Raw genomic sequence first — 12422 nt, 5'->3', positions numbered from 1 at the left:
CCTTAAAAGTCAACAGGAACAGGAGAAGCCATAAAACATGCCATAGTAACAACAGCAACGAGGAGAAAATAGCTTTTTGCAGTGGCAATTTTTCCTCTGTTTCATTATCATGACAAATACAGTCAATTCTTTTGCCGCTGGAGCTGATTCCCGGATTCTCTGGGACGACCACTGAGTGCCTGCTGGCAATGCAGAGGCTCAAGAGTATATGAGAAGGGAGGAAGGGGGAAAAAATTCCCCAACTAAAAGATATAATTGCTCTCTGCTGCTGGAGGGAACAGCTCGGGTTGTAAATATAAAAAATGTTTCTTGGGAAGACAGACATGGAAGGCAGAGGTAGCAAATTTAAAAGGAAGAACTGTACCGCACGCCGAAAACATTACAATAATGGAACAACCTTGGGCTTACGAAGATAAATGAATGCTTTCTGACTTGCAATGGCTCTCCTGGGACTTAAGGCAGAAGTCATTCCTCCTGATCATTTTGGAAATCCTAAAGATTGAACCTTGGATATTTTGTACTCAAAACTCATGGCCTACGATGGGATTCCACCGCCCTCCTTCCGCTGAACGGAGAGGTTGTTTCAGTGGTATCTAGCAATCATCTTTAAGAGGGTAAATGATGCTTTGAGGTTTCTTTCCTTGTTTTACCCACCAATTTGTATCAGCTCTGAAATTGTCACAGCGGTGCTGTCTTCCTGAGGGCAGGGGACTTACACAGCATCGCTCTGGGCAAAGGCAGAAAGGCATGCCTGAATGAAAACCTCAGTGCTCATCCAGAGGTTCAGGATGCTGCCCCATTGTTGCTTCTGGAAGCAGGGCGATTATAGTGGCAGGCTAAAAGAACAAATGGCCAGGTCCAGTCCATCATACGGCGCACCCATGTAACACCTCTCCTGCACGAGCTGCACTGGCTCCCGGTGGTCTTCCGGGTGCGATTCAAGGTGTTGGTTACCACCTTTAAAGCGCTCCATGGCTTAGGACCTGGGTATGTACGAGATCGCCTTCTGCCACCTATAGCCTCCCACCGGCCAATACGCTCCCACAGAGAGGGACTCCTCTCTGGGTGCCGTCGGTCAAACAATGTTGACTGGCGACACCCAGGGGGAGAGCCTTCTCTGTGGGGGCACCTGCCCTCTGGAATGAACTGCCCCCGGAGATTCGCATGATCCCCGACCGACGTACCTTTCGCCGTGCCCTTAAGACTTTACTATTTCAACAGGCTGGGCTGGCTTAGAAAATGAATTTTAATTGGGTGTTTGTAGTTCTTTTTAATATAAGGGCCAAATTTGTAATATATTTTAAACTGTTTTTAATTTTACGGGTATATGTTGTTTTAGTATGGCTGTACACCGCCCTGAGTCCTTCGGGAGAAGGGCGGTATAAAAAGTTAAATAAATAAAATAAATAAAATAAATAAATAAATAAATACTTAGGAAAGGATATCCCAAAGGTGCTTTTTCAGGAGGCAACTGGACTTTCTCGTTTTTCTTTGAAGACGTTTCGCTTCTCATCCAAGGAAGTCCAGTTGCCTCCTGAAAAAGCACCTTTGGGGCAACCATGACTGTGGTTGACTGACAATCTCCATAGCCATTTAGCTATGCAATTTGGGTTGAACACCTTCGAATGATGTGGGAGTATGAACGGATTGGGTCAGATCCAGCCCACAGACCTTGAGTTTGACACTCCTGGTCTAGCCTAATGAAAATAAGGACTGGGGTGACATGATAGCAGCATCCTGATATTTGAGGAGCTGCCACAAAGAAGGTGGGGGGAGTCAACCTATCCTCCAAAGCAGCTGAAGACGGAACAAGACGCAATGGATGGAAACTAATCAAGGAGACAACCAACCTAGGACTAAGGAGAAATTTCCTCATGGTGAGAATAATTAGTCAGTGGAATGGCTTGTCTCCAGAAATTATGGCTGCTCCATCACTGGAGGTTTTTAAGAAAAGATTGGACAGCCATTTGTCTGGAATGATACAGGATCTCCTGCTTGAGCAGGCGGGTTGGACTAGAAGACCTCCAAGGTCCCTTCCAACTCTGTTATTCTGTCATTCCTGTTTCATTTATGTCACAGCACTAGCTCCCCTGCGTCTTTCCTCGCTCTAATCCAGGGGTGTCAAACTGGCGGCCCGTGGGTCAGATGCCTCATGCGCAGGCAACACCCACCCCGACTCCGCAAAGGCAAAAAATGTCACGATACGTTGCGATACATCACGTAACGCAATCCAGTTTGACACCCGTGCTCTAATTTAACACTGTGAAGTCAATAGTTCTCGCTAGAAGTAAATAGAGGGAAGTGACAGAATTCTCCATTTAAAACAAAACAAACAAACAAAAAAAAAAACATCCCTCTCCTTGAAGAAGAAGAATAAAACTAGGCAGGAAATTAGGGATTTCATCTTTGGGATGAAGTCCTCAATGGTAATAGAATTACACGATTGTAAAAAAAAAAAAAAAATGTTGATTCTCTCTTTTTCTGGTGGCAGTAAAAGCTGAAAATGAGCCTTGGTGGTGCAGCGGACTAAAGTGCTGTTAAGTAGCACTTAGCTGTCAGCTGCCTGCAATTACTGCGAGTTCAAATCTCACCAGGCTCAAGGTTGACTCAGCCTTCCATCCTTCCGAGGTAGATAAAATGAGGATCCGGATTGTGGGGGCGATAAGCTGACTTTGTATAAAAAAAGAACACCGCTTAGGGGGGGCCAAAAGCCCTACTAAGCAGGTATATCCGGAGAAGGGCGGCATATAAATCGATCCAATAAATCACTCACTCACTCACTCACTCAATCAATCAATAATAAATAAATAAATAAATAAACAAACAAACAAACAAACAAACAAACAAATAAATAAATAAATAAATAAAATGTCTTCAGGAAACTAATATGAATAACTGCGTATTTGACAGGAGCCTAAGCCAAAGCATTTAGAGAAGAATCAGCCTGAACATAAAATACACTGGATGACATGAAAAGTGGTTAGATAAATAAGAGCCCTGCAATTTTTAAAAATCTTGTTAACCCAGTATTGAGAACATTGGCTTCTGGGCTGCACGAAAATGTTTATATACGTTCATATGTAAATAATTCTCTCAATCTCTTGCCTGAGACTTACACAGAAGTATGGAAATATATAAATGGAAGGCCCTCCTGGCCCCCTTCTTTCTTGAATAATAATATAAACTAGACAAAGTAACAGCAAACGAAAAAGCTAAGGCACCTTTAGAAACTGAACAAATAAGCACCTGCCATATAACAATCCAGACCTAACAATTGTCGATAAGAAAGACAAAAAAAATATATGTATAGTGGATGTTGCAGTCTTGGAAAAAGCAGAATATAAGAGAAACAATGGGAGAAAATCACAAGATACAAACACCTGCAAATAGAAGTAGAAAAATATGTGGCAATCTAGACCAACAGTAATAGCCGCCTTGGGTGAAATCCCAAAACATCTGGAGCACCACTTGAACGCCAACGGCATTGACAAAATCCTCATCAGTCAATTGCAAAAGGCAGCTCTACTTGGAGCAGCTGACATCCTGTGATGGGATGGGAAGGACTTGATGGGTGGATCAAAATGCTAAATCCAATCTAAACCTCTGGCTGACTGTGTGACCGGCGATCATCATCATTACATTAAACTTGTATGTAAATTAAACTTGCATGCCACCTGATGTGAAAAGAATCTGGGTGGATCACAACAATCAAACACAAGCATTATTTTATTTATTTATATTATTTCTTCAGCTACCCACTTCAACCCAGTGACAGTTTAAATAATTGAAAACAGCAGAAAAATATATACAGCAGCTGAGAAAATAATAATAATAATAATAATAATAATAATAATAATAATAATAATAGTAGTAGTAGTAGTAGTAGTAGTAGTAGTAATAGTAATAGTAGTAGTCAGTATAGTCAAGAAATACGGCCCTGAACACATTCAGGGTTCCGGGTCTAGGCCCATAACCAGGTTTATAAAGCCTTAAAGGTAAAGGTAAAGGTTCCCCTCTCACATATGTGCTAGTCGTTCCTGACTCTAGGGGGCGGTGCTCATCTCCGTTTCAAAGCCGAAGAGCCAGCGTTGTCCGAAGACATCTCCGTGGTCATGTGGACGGTATGACTCAATGCCAAAGGTGCACGGAACGCTGTTACCTTCCCACCAAAGGTGGTCCCTATTTTTCTACTTGCATTTTTTATGTGCTTTCGAACTGCTAGGTTGGCAGAAGCTGGGACAAGGAACGAGAGCTCACCCCGTTACGTGGCACTAGGGATTCGAACCGCTGAACTGCCGACCTTTCAATCAACAAGCACAGCATCTTAGCCACTGAGCCACCTCATACCATTATAAAGCCTTAGGAAAGACTAAAAGGACTGGGGCCACCCTAATCTCTAAAGGAAGGAAGGAAGGAAGGAAGGAAGGAAGGAAGGAAGGAAGGAAGGAAGGAAGGAAGGAAGGAAGGAAGGAAGGAAGGAAGGCAGGGTCTACAGCAGAGAAGGCACGTCAACAACAATGACATTGTTTAAGTGAAGCACATCAGAGCACATCAAGTCTTCAAGATCAAGTTGGTTGGGTAGATAGTTTGGGAGACAGGCAGTCTCTCAAGTACCAGGCTGTATGTCATGCTAAGTCCATTGGTCCACAAGAGAAGTCATCTAAATGACTTTAGGTAGAGAAATAAGAGCTTCTGTAAAAAAAGCCCACAAAGTTCCAAGATTTTAATGGAGCCGATTTTGAGTACCGTTATATTCGTCCCCATTCCTCCGGCCACAAAAACCTTCTCATCACTAACTTAATTTTTGCCCCACTCAATACTTGGCGTGAAACATTTAAGTGAAAACTCAAAAACAAGCCAAGTTCATAGTTCATGTTGCAGAATGAATGAAAGAATGAGGAATGGGACTTTCGATAACCGTGCACAAGACCTTAAAAATGGCAAGGCATAAAGAAGGCCCCAAGTGGTACACAAATATTTCAGAGTGGTCCAGAATTGGCCTGAAGCTGGTGCTCTATACTGGTAGTCCTTGTCTCAAGGACTACCAGTACAGAGTTGTAAATGAGCCCAAAATTTCTGTAGCTAAGCAAGACAATTAAGTGATTTTTGCTCCATTTTACAACCTTTCTTGACACAGATGTTAAGGGAATCAGTGCAGTTGTTAAGCTAGTAACACGATTGTTAAGTGAATCGGGCTTCCCCATTGATTTTGCTTATCAGAAGGTTGCAAAAGGTACAAATTATAACTTCAAACAGTCACTAAACAAATGATTGTAAGTTGAGGACTAGCCATATTTAGACTTGGCTTATATTTACAAAGGAATTAAGATTGCCGGGAGAAATATCAACAACCTCAGATATGCAGATGATACCACTCTAATGGCAGAAAGCAAAGAGGAACTAAAGAGTGTCTTGATGTGGGTGAAGAAGGAGAGTGCAAAAGTTGGCTTGAAACTCAACATTAAGAAAACTGAGATCATGGCTCCCGTCCCTCTCAATTCCTGGCAAATAGATGGGGAACAAATGGAGGTAGTGGCAGATTTTATTTTCCTGGGCTCCATCACCTCAGATGGGGACTGCAGCCAAGAAATTAAAAGACGCTTGCTCCTGGGGAGGAAAGCTATGGCAAAGCTAGACAGCATACTAAAAAGCAGAGACATCACCCTGCCAACAAAAGTGCGTATAGTCAAGGCTATGGTTTTCCCAGTTGCAATGTCTGGCTGTGAAAGTTGGACCATAAGGAAGGCTGAGCGCCAAAGAATTGAAGCCTTTGAACTCTGGTGCTGGAGAAGATTCCTGTGAGTCCCTTGGACTGCAAGGCGATCCAACCGGTCAGTCCTAGAGGAGATCAACCCTGACTGCTCTTTAGAAGGCCAGATCCTGAAGAGGAAACTCAAATACTTTGGCCACCTAATGAGAAGGAAGGACTCACTGGGGAAGAGCCTCATGCTGGGAAAGATTGAGGGCAAAAGAAGAACGGGACGACAGAGAACGAGGTGGTTGGATGGAGTCACTGAAGTAGTTGGCATGAGATTAAATGGACTCCACAGGATGGTAGAGGACAGGAAGGCCTGGAGGAACATTGTCCATGGGGTCGCAATGGGTCGGACACGACTTCACAACTAACAACAACAATATATTTACAGAATTTTCAGTATTATTTTCTTCACGAATAGAGGCCTTTTCGGACTATTTTCTCCCAGTTCGATATAGCTGATAGTGGCACAGCAGACGTTTCCACAGAGTACACGCTCAAGATCATTCAATTTCTAGTGTGAGGCACGGATGGCTAACCTGAGACTTTGGCTCAAGATATTAAAAAAATGAAAGTTGGCATCTAAGACAGGAGTCTGTGCTCTCGCTTATGTCTCACATCATCTGCAAAATATGTTTGCTTAGTTAATTGCGTTTGCACTTTTAAAACTGCCTTCAACTTGAATGTGAGGGTTATTGCATGCAAAAAGAGACCTTGGTCAATCTGAGAGGGCAATTTAAATAGGCTTTCCACTAGCTTAATTTATAAATGAATATTGAAAGGCTGCTGTGCATCCCAGTTTTTCGGTGCACTCAGGGGTGGGCTTCAGATCCTTTAGCAACGGTTCGCTGCCCCGTTGCTGGGTGGGCGTGGTTATGGTGGGTGTGGCCTAGTCGGCTCCCTGCAACACAGCAGGGGGGGGCTTTTTCACCTTCCCCAGGCTCCCGAGCAGGGGTGGGTTCTACTTACCTTTACTACCGGTTCGTGACATCGGGGTCAGTAGGCGGAGCCTCCTGCCGGTTTTACTACCGGTTCTACAGAATCAGTGTGAACCGGGGGCTACCCACCACTGCTCCGGAGGCTTTCCTCGAGCCTCCGGGAGGACGAAAACAGCTTCCCCTGGGGATCGGAGGCCCTCTGGAGGCTGAAACAGGCTCGTTTCTGGACTTTCGGGACCTCTGGTAGGCCTGTTTTTTGCCCTCCCAGACCCTCTGCGCGGCCCCTGTACTTACCTGGAATGATGAATGGGTCGCGTGGAGACTCCTGGGAGAGGCGGGGCAGGGAGGGTGTGGCCAGCCAGGGGTGGCATTTGGGGGTTCACGATCCTTGGCTAGAGGATCTCCCGAACCCTGGCGAAACCCCAGGAGCCCACCCCTGGGTGCACTCCTTCCATCCTGCAACTAGAGTATCCAGTCATGCTTAATTTACTTATTAATTCAATTTATGTTTTTGCCTTTTCAGTCAAACATCTCTTCCATCAGCCCATAAATTGCAACAAGTGTAAGTTTTATTGAAATGAGAAATAACCAGCTGTGGGTCTATGGTGCTATTCCTTCCTTTGGTTCAGTTATAAAAAGGAGGATTAGACATTTCATTTCTGTTCTAGGTTATCCACCTATCTCTCTTCAATATAGAATGGTAATTGCTCTTAGCTGTGAAACGTTTGGAAATAGGCTTGCTTCACTGAATCACAGTAAAGTTTGACATACTGTCCTCTGATATTTTAGCCGAAGACAAGAATTGGAAAGATGTACAGGCTGTTTTCAAGGCCTATGTGGAAGGAAGGAAGGAAGGAAGGAAGGGAGGGAGGGAGGGAGGGAGGGAGGGAAGTAGGAATGGAGGAAAGAAGGAAGTAATCTAGCTAACATATATGTCTGTCAGGAAGGAAGGAAGGAAGGAAGGAAGGAAGGAAGGAAGGAAGGAAGGAAGGAAGGAAGGAAGGAATCTAGTTAACATACATGTCTGTCTGAAAGGCAGGAAGGAAGGAATCTAGCTAGCATATATGTCTGTCTTGAAGGAAGGAAGGAAGGAAGGAAGGAAAGAAGGAATTTAGCTAACATATATGTTTGTCTGTCTGTCTGTCTATCTGTCTGTCAGGAAGGAAGGAAGTTAACATATATGTCTGTTTGTCTGTAAGGCAGGAAGGAAGGAATCTAGCTAGCATATATGTCTGTCTGTCTGTCTGTCTGTAAGGAAGGAAGGAAGGAAGGAATCTAACTAACATATGTCTGTCTGTCTGTCTGTAAGGAAGGAAGGAAGGAATCTAGCTAGCATATAACGTCTGTCTTGAAGGAAGGAAGGAAGGAAGGAAGGAAGGAAGGAAGGAAGGAAGGAAGGAAGGAAGGAAGGAAGGAAGGAATCTAGCTAACATACATGTCTGTCTCTCCATCCATCCATTGTCTATCTACTATCTATCTTTTTACCGCTACTCTGGTGTACATATAGAATCCTGCAAACTGCGATAGAATTTTCTTAGCCTCTTTCATAATGAGTTAATTAAGGTGGGGTTTCTCTGAACACTTTCTCCAGATGGCTGAATTGCTGTTTATGAGTTAATCTGTCAACTCATCTGCCTCCAGCTTTCCCACAATCTCACACATCTGCACTAGAAATCTGACTGTGCTGAGTCAAAACTTCCTTAATTCAATCAGAGCTCTACATTGCAGCTGGCTAATTATAATTTATTCCCCTGGGATTAGGACACATTGGTGGGAAGCACTGATTAAATGTCAAACTGTGAGGACCAGAAGATGAGTACAAGGAGCAACTGAAGTCAAAAGCTCGTTGAGAAACCTGGAAAGAGGATACATCAATGTCTTTCCTGATCTAGAACATTGTGTGTATTTTGGCTGGCTCTCAACCTAAGTTGTTGTAGAGCAGTGATGGCTATCCTTTTTGCTGTTGCATGCCAAAAGCGGGTGCAGGGGGGGGTTGCACGTGCACGTGCCAACACCCATAATTCAATGTGCCCCACCCCCTGTGCTCCCCCTTTTGGCACACGATGGCACGTAGGCCCGATAGGCCCATTTTTCACCCTCCCCGGGCTCCAGAAGCTTTCTAGGAGTCTGGGGAGGGTGAAAACGGCCTTCCCCATCCCCCGGAGGCCCTCTGGAGGCCAGAAACAGCCCATTTCCCAACTTCCGGTAGGCCCGGAAGGCCTGAAAATCAGCAGGCCGGCACACACATGCGCGCTGGAGTTGAGCAAGGACAATGCTCATGTGCCCACAGATATGGCTCTGCGTGCCACCCGTGGCACGCATGCCATAGGTTCTCCATCACGGTTGTAGAGCAACCATTTTGTTTACACTGGTAGTCCTTGACTTACAACCATTTAGTGACCATTTGAAGTTACAATGACACTGAAAAGAGTGACTTTTGATCATTTTTCACACCTACGACCATTGCAGCCTCCTCATGGTCATATGATCAAAATTCGGGCACTTGACAACTGGTTCATATTTATGACGGTTACGGTGTCCCGTGGTCATGTGATCACCTTTAACGATCCTCTGACAAATAAGGTCAGTGGGGAGGCCATATTTACTTAACAATTCTGTTGCTAACTTAACAATTACAGTGATTCCCTTAACAACTGTGGCAAGAAAGGACTCAAGATATATAAAGCATTTATAGTGTTGTTGTGACTGTTACATAAAACAACATGATGTAATTACAAATAAACAAAGGGAAAAAAGTGAAAGAAAAATGTGGTAAAATAGTATTTCTCAACTTTGACCGCTTTAAGCGGGGTGGACTTTAATTCCCAGAATTCCCCAGCCTGCTGGCTAGGGATTTCTGGTAGTTGAAGTCCATGCCGCTTAAAGTGGTTCCAAGTTGGGAAACACTGGGGTAAAGGATTCTTGGTTTCGCTTTGCATTTCTTTCCTTCTCCATTTGCAACAACTTGATAGTTGTTGATGCAGCAGAGAAGGAAAAAAAGCTCTCTTTAAAAAAAAAAAAAAAAAAAAAAGCAAAGAGCAAGCAAATGTATTAAATATGATTATTTGGCTGCTGCTGTGTGCAGCAGCAGCCAGAAAAGCTAATACGATCCTTGGTTGTATAAACAGAGGCATAGAATCAAAATCAGGTGAAGTATTAGTAGCGCTTTATAAAGCCTTAAATAAGGCCATACCTGGAATACTGCATCCAGTTTTGGTCACCACCAGTGGTGGAATTCAAATAATTTAACAACTGGTTCTCTGCCCTAATGACCAGTTGGATAACGTGGCTTGGTGGTCATGTGACCATGTGGGCGTGGCCAACTCAACGTCACTCATGTCGATGGGCGCTTCACTTTAGCTGTTATAATGTAATAAGGGTTAACCGTACAGGCAGTTTCTGTAAGCAGGGCAGTAAAGATTAGGCTAGAAACACCACCAGAATGTTTCCTTCCTGCCTTCCTTACAGGATTAGCCCTGTAAAGTGGGAAAAAACAAAATAAGATTTCTTCCAACAACCAGTTCTCCAAACTGCTTAGAAAGTTAACAACCGGTTCTCCCAAATAGGTGCAAACTGGCTGAATCCCACTACTGGTCACCACATTACAAAAAAGATGTTGAGACTTTGGAACAACTGAGTTGATTAAAGGCCTGGAGACTAAAACATATGAAGAGCGGTTGCAGGATTTGAGTTTGGCTAATCTAGAGAAAAGAAGGACTAGGGGAGACACGATAGCAGTATTCCAGTATTTGAGAGGTTGTCACAAACAGGAGAGGGTCAATTTATTTACCCAAGCACCAAAAGGCAGGACAAGAAACAATGGATGGAAACTAATCAAGGACAGAAGCAATGTGGAATTAAGGAGAAACTTCCAAATAGTGAGGCCAATTAACCAGTGGAACACCTTGCCTTCAGAAGTTTTAGGTGCTTTATCCCTGGAGATTTTTAAGAAGAGAGTGGACAGTCGCTTGTCTGAAAGCAGGGTCTCCTGCTTGAGCAAGGGGTTGGACTAGAAGTCCTTCAAGGTCCCTTCCACCTCTGGTCTGATTGACTTCCTTCCTCCTTGCCGTTATTGCTTTCCAAAACGGTCCTGTGAAATTATCCGCAGTCTCCTCCAGATGGCAGCATATCGCTTGATTCTGTTTTTCAAATACCTCTAAGATATAGGTCAAGAAGTGTGTTTATTCAAAGGTAAGAAACAGGTAAATAAGACTGCAAGGCACAGCATGGTGTGTGTGTGTGTGTGTGTGTGTGTATTTGTGTGTGTGTGTTCTCCAGACATCGATAACTTTGGCTGCCAGTTAGAAATTTTAATCTAAGGAGCTGAAGAATGGCATTCAGCAGCTGGATATCAAATCTGCTCGTCAATGCAGGGATGTTTGTCAGAAAGAGAAGAGATGGAGAAAACTATGTCGAGCACCTACTGAACTGAGAAGCCTGTCTGAAAATCAAAGCAATCCAACTCACTTCAAATTAGATGTGGGTCATCAGCTATATATAATCCCTAGTGCCGCGTAATGGGGTGAGCTCCTGTGACTTGTCCCAGCTTCTGCCAACCTAGCAGTTCGAAAGCACGTAAAAAATGCAAGTAGAAAAATAGGGACCACCTTTGGTGGGACGGTAACAGCGTTCCGTGCGCCTTTGGCGTTGAGTCATGCCGGCCCCATGACCATGGAGACGTCTTCGGACAGCGCTGGCTCTTCAGTTTAGAAATGGAGATGAGCACCGCCCCCTAGAGTCAGGAACGACTAGCACATATGTGCGAGGGGAACCTTTACCTTTATCTTTACATCAGCTATAAGAGAATTTTATGTGTATGTGTGTGTTTGTGCATATGTACTCATGCATTGGATGGAATATATCTAATACATTGAGTGGAATCAGAAAGATTCATTTTGAGAGTTGGAGACAGCTATGCTAAGATCCAAAATTGGAACATTTCATTTACAAAGTGCTTGGTGTGCTTATGATCAATAATAATTTCACAGGGTGGCAACTACTGTGATGGATGAGAGGCAACACCAACAAAAATCATGAGGATGAAGTGGGAAGCTTTCATAAAATCAGTGGAAGATGCATGCAATATTAAAATAAATTGCATAAAATATTAAAGAAGTATTAATCGGTCTCCTGCTGCCCACATGGGCAATGACTCTTTCTGAAGGGTGCCCCAAACAATCAAATTGAACATTTCTAAGTGCAAAACTTCCCTTTCCAGCTTCTAAGTGTCCACTTTCTTTCTTTCTTTCTTTCTTTCTTTCTTTCTTTCTTTCTTTCTTTCTTTCTTTCTTCCTTCCTTCCTTCCTTCCTTCCTTCCTTCCTTCCTTCCTTCCTTCCTTCCTTTCCTTTCCTTTCCTTTCCTTTCCTTTCTTTCTTTCTTTTTGCAACTCAACGGATGTTGGAAAAATGATAGAAAGTGGCTTGGGAACTCTGCCTGTCTATTTCCTGATGTGAAAACTCTCCCAAAATTGAATAGAATGTGAGAAACTCTGAAATCACGGAAGAACCCAGGAAAAGAAACGTAGAGGCTGAAAATAGGCAACCACATCTCGCTGGGAGTTAAGAAGAAAAACATTTCATGAAAAAACCCGGAGAAGGGCGGCATATAAATCAAATAAATAAATAAATAAATAAATAAATAAATAAATAAATAAACAAACAAACAAACAAACAAACAAACAAACAAACAAACAAACTGGGCAGAAGCTTATAAAATCACAGATTTCTGT

At 43.4% G+C, this 12422-nt stretch overlaps 1 protein-coding gene across 7 annotated transcripts in view; it reads right to left on the bottom strand.

Moving 5' to 3' along the window:
- Positions 1–12422, bottom strand: part of TENM1 (teneurin transmembrane protein 1) — a 1253741-nt gene that overhangs the window by 74735 nt on the left and 1166584 nt on the right. The gene's annotated exons all lie outside the window — the stretch shown is intronic.

The sequence above is a fragment of the Pantherophis guttatus genome, chromosome 12 (assembly GCF_059756535.1).
Source record: "Pantherophis guttatus breed Tessera chromosome 12, ASM5975653v1, whole genome shotgun sequence".
Taxonomy (NCBI): Eukaryota; Metazoa; Chordata; class Lepidosauria; order Squamata; family Colubridae; genus Pantherophis; species Pantherophis guttatus.
The sequence above is the reverse complement of the archived record's forward strand: the minus strand, read 5'-3'. Positions and strand labels throughout refer to the sequence as shown.